At 39.9% G+C, this 8,151-nt stretch overlaps 1 pseudogene; it reads right to left on the minus strand.

The window, feature by feature from the left end:
- Positions 1–964: 964 nt before the first annotated feature.
- LOC101350360 (olfactory receptor 51J1-like) lies at positions 965–2,236 on the minus strand (annotated as a pseudogene).
- Between the last annotated feature and the right edge of the window lie 5,915 nt (positions 2,237–8,151).

Raw genomic sequence — 8,151 nt, forward strand, 5'->3', positions numbered from 1 at the left:
AACTTCATTGGGTTTATATCTCTCACCAGATGATGGCAATAGGCCAGCTCTTTGGGTGTTCACAGTGAAAAGTCATTCATAATAAGAAAAACAAAATTGTAATCAAATTGAGACACACTTTTTTATTCATCATGTCAGCAAAATAAAAAAAAAGAACAACTATAACACACTGGGCTGGCAAGGGTATAGTGAAGTAGGTACTTTCAAAATTGCTGATGAGACAATGACAATAAATAAGTAGGACTTCTATGGAGAGCAATGAAAATATTGTACCTATCAAAATTATAAATACACAAAATTATTTACTAGGAATTTATCTTACAAATGCATTTACACATGAGCAAATTGACATATATACACAATTAATTCACTACAGCATTATTTACAAGAGTACAGAAATGGAAATAAATTGAGAAATGGTTAATAAATTCTGATAACATACGATGTATCAAAATTAACAATCAAATATTCTGTAGCTATAATAATAAGTGATGATTCTCTCACAGTCTAGGAGGCTAGAAGTGCAAATTCAGGGTGCCAGCTCCAGGGGAAGGTTTTCTTTCTCTTTCGGCTTCGAAGGAAGGTCCTTGTCATTAATCTTTCCTTGGATCTAGGAGTTTCTCAGCCCAAGGATCCAGGGTACGAAGGACACAGTCTTCTCCTGGCTCTTCTTTCTTGGTGGTATGAGGTCCCTCTCCTCCCTGCTCCATTCTCTCTTCTATATCTCAAAAGTGATTGACTCAAGAAACAACCTAATCCTGTAGATTGTGTCCTGCCTCATTAACATAATTGCCTCTAATCCCGCCTCATTAACATCGTCAGATCACAGACTGGAAGACAACAAAACAATACTGGGAATCTTAGCCTAGCCAAGTTGACATACATTTTTTTGGGACACGGTTCAATCCATAACAGACACCATGTTTTAAGGTAACATCAATTTCATAACATGCAATCTAGTACACCTTATGATTATAGAAAAAAAATCTCTTCCAACTTTGACCTCTGGCTAAACTCTGGCCCTCTTCTCTGATAGCATTCGGACAATGCAGATCTCTTTGGTTTTAATGCTGTAGACAATGGGGTTGACTACAGGTGGGAAGATGAGGTAGGCATTCGCCATCATGACTTGCAGCAGAGGGGACACTTGGAGTCCAAAACAGTGCACTATGGACAAGCCAATCATAGGCACATAATAAGCAAGTACAGCACAGACATGTGAGCCACATGTGTTGAGTGACTTCCTCCTCCCCTCCACAGTGGCGATACCCACTACAGTGTGGAGTATGAGCCCATAGGAGACCACAATGAGTAGTGAATCCAGCCCAAAAGTGGAGGTAACAATGAAAAGGCCATATATATTGTTGATAGAAATGTCCCCATAAGGTAGATGGATGAGGTTGGGGTGGAGGCAATAGGAATGGGAGAGGACCTTGTGGCCACAGAAGGGCAGGCATTGTCAGAGCAAGGGCAATGGGGCCATAAGCATAACACTTTCAACCCAATAATAACTCCTGTGCCAATGATGCGGAGCAAGGTCAGGATGGCAGTATAGTGCAGTGGGCTGTAGATGGCCACAAAGCGATCCACAGACATGGCTAGCAACACAGCTGACTCCATGATGGAGAAGGAATGGATGAAGAACATCTGGAGAAGGTATGCATAAAAACCAATCTCAGTGGTGCCAAACAGGAAGATACCTAGCACTGTAGGCAGGGTCGACACAGAAATGCCAATCTCAGCCAGTGCTATAGGGCAAGAAAGAGGTACATGGGCTGGTGTAGGGCAGTGTATGTTCTGATGACATGAAGAATGGTGCCATTCCCAACGAAGATGATGACGTACATCAGGCAGAAGGGGATGGAGATCCAGATGTGCTCTGCCTCCAGCCCTGGGATGCCAACCAGAATGAATGTTGTAGGTAAAAATCTCATAGAACTATTGGAGTTCTTCATGTTGAAATCTCATCCTGTGGGATTAGTGCCACTTTGAAAATTAGAAACAAACTAATAGCTATTATCATGGAGAAAAGTCACTGGACACCAAGGAGAGAAAAGAAGAAAACTAAGCTCATGTATTCAGGTGACTAAAAGTCTCATGCCTGAAAACTGACAGATAAGCACTGTGGGGAAAGTTTAAGTCTGATGGGGATTGCAGACACCATCACTGGGAAGTTCCAGACTGGTAGATCAGCAAGGGAAACATGGCTACCTTGTGTTGGTGTGGAGATGCCTGGCCCTAGAAAGCTCCTGAAGAGACAGACTTGCATAGGAAATACCAGCCTATGATATGGACTAATATCAGGAAAATGTGAACAGAAATTTTATTGGTAACCGAATTAAACTAGAAGAGAATGGAGCTTGGTCCCACACTAGGTTTTACTGTTCTCGAGTTTGACAAAACTTGGAAGCAACTAGCAATGTTCTGTGCAAAGAACTGAATGAAGCAATGGAGGCAGGAATCTAGGTTGTTGGATTTGTACACAAAGTTTAAGGCAGACCAAAATATTATTACATTATGATATCCACAATCTGTTTACTCAGTTTTCAAAGACAACCCCTTTATCCACTGAGGTTCTTCTTTCTGACTCAGACACATCCCTGAATACAGTGCAGCAACAAAACCAGAAACCTAAACAAATTTTTAAGGAAAACTCTCCTGGGTAGTAGAGGAGGGCAGCAGAAGGAGGAGAAAACCACCTCCCTAGATTGGATGTGTTTTAACTGAGCACTGTATTGGTAGGGCAGGTATAACAATAGAATCCTGGACTTGCAAGGTTGGAAGGACATTGGAAGGTATTTTTCAACTCACCTCCCACCCTAAACACACACAAGCTCTTCTATAAGCACATGCACACATACTTCCCGCACCTGCCAAAATCTTGTCTCTACATCCTCCCTGATGTGAAATGTCCATTCAGCCTCTGTTGAAATTCCCCAGCAACAGGGACTTCACTATCCCATGCAGTTATTATTAAGTGCAACTTTCAACCACAGACAACGGAGAACATATCTTCTCCCACAAATATTGAAATAAATCATCATATATGTTGAAAGCTTGTCTTCTCCAAGCTGGTTACAATTATATTAAGTGCTACAAAGCAGAAGTTTAGGATACAATGAGTGGGACCTAGAGGGAAAAACTACTGATTCTTGAAAGTCTAGAAAGTTTTCTCTGGGAAGTTATATTTAAGCCGAGATATGAGCAAATAGTAGATATTTGCTAGGCTCAATGGAGAGACAGGGAGTAGTGCAGTTTTACTCAGCATCAGGAAGATACTAGCGCAGAAAAAAACTCTGTGCTAAGGTCTATGCTAGTACTTAGGGTAGGGAAATTCCGGGGCAGATCATGGACCTCAGGATATGATCACATATGCCAGAACTTCCCATGACAGAGGAACTTGGGGGCAGTCCTGTTCCCCACTTGTCATGCCCTTTCTGTGTTCTCCTTACCTTAAAAAGCCCAACATATCTTTTTTAGCTCTTTAAACAGACTACATATTGGTCTGCCTGTGGATTGGGCAACTACTCCTGCTGTGTATAATGCCACTGCACTCTTGATCCCATTGCACTGATATCTTGACTCCCACACCCCAAATGGCCTGAGACAACTAGGTACAAATCTTGAGAGATACTTGAAACTTGGCTCTCTCCGCTCCTGTTATCAATGGTGTTCTCTACCCCTCCCATGCTCTCTTTAGTTCTCTTTTTTCCTGTTCCCCTTGCACTTTTTTTTTCCCCCAACTTTCTCATGCCCATCCTCCAGAATCTCCCTTGCCAGATAGGGTACAGGTCTCCTTGAAAGAGATCCTGAAAGACAATCATTTCCTTGCGTTTAGGATTTGTTCAGTAAAAGCTTTTCAGGATGGAAAGAGACATAAGAGATTGCCCACTGTACAGAACAGAACAAAGCAGCAGGAAGAAGTTGTGGTGCAGTGAATACTAAATCCCTAGAACTGAACAAAATTGGAGTGAATCCTATGTGTGGTATAAATTTATCTACCTAACCTCTGTGCACTTCTTTCTCTCTCTCTCTTTCTTTCTTTCTTTTTATTAAGATAGACATGATAATTCCTATCTCAGAGAGTGGCTCTGGGTATTTAACGTGAGCCTTTAGCAACCAGCGAGTGTCAGTTTTCCCCTACTCTTCCTGATTTCTACTCTCTCAGAGGTTCTTATAAGGGATAAGTCACAGCTAGAGGTGAAAAATTTTCTTAGATTTATTTCCAATTTTCTATTAACATTGCTCCTTCCTCGTCTTTGTTTCACTGATCCTCAGACCACATCTGTGAGGGAGACAAGGTGACAAGGACTTCCTATTTAACACATGAGACATATAAACAGGATATATGTACCGTATGACTAACCTAAGACTATATAATGTCAAAACTTTCTAGAATTCATAACATTTTCTGAGGTTTTATTTTTGTTCTTTATCTGTCATCAAATTTAGAAAAACTTTTCCCTTGTCCTATCACACAGGCTAAAGGAGAGGACTACTGACTGATGGAAATCTAGAGGTCTTCAAATTTTGGGATGGTGTTGGAACTCCCTTTGGAGGCTGCTTCAGGAGACAGGACTGGAAGATCATTGGTTTCAGCACTCACCAGGAGTAGAGTTGATCCATAAACATCAAGGAGGACTTGGGGAGCTCACTTCAGCAAGTCCCTGCCACCCAGGCATTAACATCTTCCTATCCTAGGTGCTGGAATGCTGCCTCCCTGTTTGTAAGCTAAGGAGAGATTTCAGGGAGTGGAGGAGTGGTTATGGATCTGAGTTCCCCGAGGAGCAATTACTCAGGTAATCGCTTCACTCTTTTGCAATGTGTGGTGATCCCTATGGAAGGAGTAAGAATATAGAATCAATCAGCACTTCTGTGAAATAAGGATAATAATAATATGCTCCTACTATGAAAATCAAATAATATATGTAAGTTGCTTAGAAAAATGTTTGACTTATAAAAGTACTCCATAATAGTTTGCTAATATTATAACTATTATAGGACAATTGCATCTTGGAAAAAGAATACTTTCATCTACAATGCTCATCAACTATTACTTTTATAAGCAAGAATTTATCAAGTTAGAATTAGGGCATAGAATTGTTGATATCCAAAGATCATTAAGGGGGTTTAGTAACAAAAGATGATAGAATCTGAGGGTTAAGCTAATGTGAGAAAAAGTTTCAGATTGGGTAGGGTAGGGAGATTGATCAGGAAGCTGTGCTGAATAGGGCTTCCCAGCATGTGATAGCTACAGAAAGATATCAGAAAGTAGACATTTCTAGAACCTAATGTTGGAGAGGATTTAATATTTGTTTGTGCATGGCTGGTTTTCTAGGAAAAAATGTGATTTGGCTTGAAAATACATCAAGACCCATTTATAGGTCTTTCTAAATTTGTTCTGAAAATAATTTTTTTGTGTTGTTGGTGTAATAAGAGAAAAGGAGCTGTGTGTTATTGGTGAGAAAATGCTTTAAATGATGAGTTATGTGGTTTATATTAGATCCAGATATATATGAAGTCAGGAGTGGAGTGAGAGACTTAGAAAAATTGGAGAGATTAAATGAGGCAGGGCCTGAATAAGGTCAGTTCAATCAAGTTGTGATTTAGGAGATAAGCATCTGTGATCAGAAACTGGGCTAGTAAAGGTTAATTACAGAAGAAAAATACTTCTGGTTGAGGCTGAGGTCCATCCACGGTTAGTCCAAGGAGTAGCCAAAGTCGAATAGAAGTAAATTTACTGATACAGAAAAAGTTCAGAAACAGTGATGAAAGATGATTGAATGAGTCACACTCAGGGACAATGAGTTGAATTTGGGACATTGGTATAATTTTCCCCCAGTCCTCAGTGTCTGTTTCAAACACTTAGCACACAAGTACACATCAAGGAAATTGTCATTTTCCATTATAAACTGGGATGGTGTTCTGGGAGACCTTCGATCAAATTTCCCTTTTATAAATCTCTAGCCCCCTCTAACACTCATTATATATTTAATTATTGTGTCTCCCAAATGACAAAAAAGGAGCCCTGGTGGTACAGTGGTTAAGCATTTGGCTGCTAACCAAAAGGGTGGCAGTTTGAATCCACCATCCGCTCCTTGGAAACCCTGTGGGGTAGTTCCATTCTGTCCTATAGGGTCACTATGAGTCAGAATTGAATCGACAGCAACAGTTTATTGTCAAAAATATGAAAATTAGAGTCTGTTTCCATTACCTATCATTCTCAAGTAACTTAACACCAAGAATATTGCACACCCTTCTCAGAAAGACACATTTCATATTATTTCCCCTAATGGAATAGGCAGTTATCCTAATGTTCTCATGAAAAATCTTTGTCCAAAAACTGTGCCAGATTTCTGTTTAACTTTGTTCCTGGAGGACAAGGAGCCAACTTAAACAGAAATCAATAAAATAATGAAGTTATGATTTGGATGTCATCACTGCTAGTCATCCCTGAGCCAGGAGGTATATAAAAGGGATTAGAATAGCCCCGCCCTCTCCTCTTTAAGCATATGCTCAGTTGTGGATCAAACCCTTTCTGTTTGTCACTAAAAATTGGAGGATGTAGACCTGTTTCAACATATGGGGAAAAATGAAACATTATAAGCAAATATCTGAAAACAATGTAATATCTTATTTTTGTATATTAAGACATTAAATATAGAATAAAATGGTAGTAAGAAACAAAGAAACATTTAAATGCTGTCTAAAGCTCCTGGTGAACTGAAATGTCTACTTACTAAAAATATAAATCACAAATTACGTAGCAACCCTATGTACAACAGAAGGAAACACTGCCCAGTCCTGTGCCATCCTCACAATCATTGCTATTTTTGAGCACATTGTTGCAGCCACTGTGTCAATCCATCTCATTGAGGATCTTCCTCTCTTTCACTGACCTTCTACTTTACCAAGTACGATATTCCTCTCCAAGGACTGGTCCCTCCTGATAACATGTCCAAAGTACATGAGACAAAGTCTCACCATTCTCTCATCTAAGGAGCATTGTGGCTGTACTTTTTCCAAGACAGATTTATTTGTTCTTCTGGAAGTCAATGGTATATTCAATATTGTTCGCCAACACCGTAATTCAAAAGCATCAATTCTTCTTCAGTCTTCCTTATCATTGTCCAACTTTTGCATGTATATGAGGCAATCAAAAACACAGTGGCTTGGGTCAGGCTCACCTTAGTCCTCAAAGTGACGTCTTTGCTTTTTAACATTTGACAGAGATCTTTTGCAGCAGATTTGCCCAATGCAATGCATCTTTTGATTTCTTGATGCTGCTTCCATGGGTGTTGATTGTGGATCCAAGTAAAATGAAATCCTTGAGACTTCAGTCTTTTCTCCGTTTCTCATGATGTTGCTTATTGGTCAAGTTCTGAGGATTTTTGTTTTCTTTATGTTGAGGTGAAATCCATACTGAAGGCTGTAGTCTTTGAACTTCATCAGTAAGTGTTTCAAGTCCTCTTCATTTTCAGCAAGCAAGGTTATGTCATCTGTATATTGCAGTTGTTAATGAGTCTTCCTCCAATCCTGATACTGCATTCTTCTTCATATACTCCACCTTCTCGAATTATTTGCTCAGTATACAGATTGAATAAGCATGGTAAAAGGATAGAACCCTGACACACACCTTTCCTGACTTTAAACCACGCAGGATCACCGTGTTCATTGGAACAGCTGCCTCTTGGTCTATGTGCAGGCTCCTGATGAGAACAACTAAGTGTTCAGGAATTCCCATTCTTCACAACATTATCCATAATTTGTTATGATTCACCCAAATAACTAATATAATACTCCTGTTAATTACTTAGTAAATGTGTCCTTGTAACACAGAAAATGTTTCTGGTTCTCAATCTAAGTGCCATTTTAGAAATGTCTCAGGATGAGAAAAAGAGCAGCTGTGCAATGCTCCTTTAAACCACTGCCTTTCTGGATGATGAAAAGAGAAGCTCAACTCCATACTGTCTTCCATGACGACTTCTTATTTATTTATTTTCCACACAGAAATTTATACATACATTGTTATGTGACTCTAATTGCTCTCCCCATACTGTGACAGCACGCTCCTCCTTTCCACCCCTGATTCCCTATGTCCATTCAACCAGCTCCTAACCCTCTCTGCCTTCCCATCTCACCTCTGGACAG

This window comes from Trichechus manatus, unplaced genomic scaffold, assembly GCF_000243295.1.
Source record: "Trichechus manatus latirostris isolate Lorelei unplaced genomic scaffold, TriManLat1.0 scaffold00232, whole genome shotgun sequence".
In the NCBI taxonomy this organism is placed as follows: Eukaryota; Metazoa; Chordata; class Mammalia; order Sirenia; family Trichechidae; genus Trichechus; species Trichechus manatus.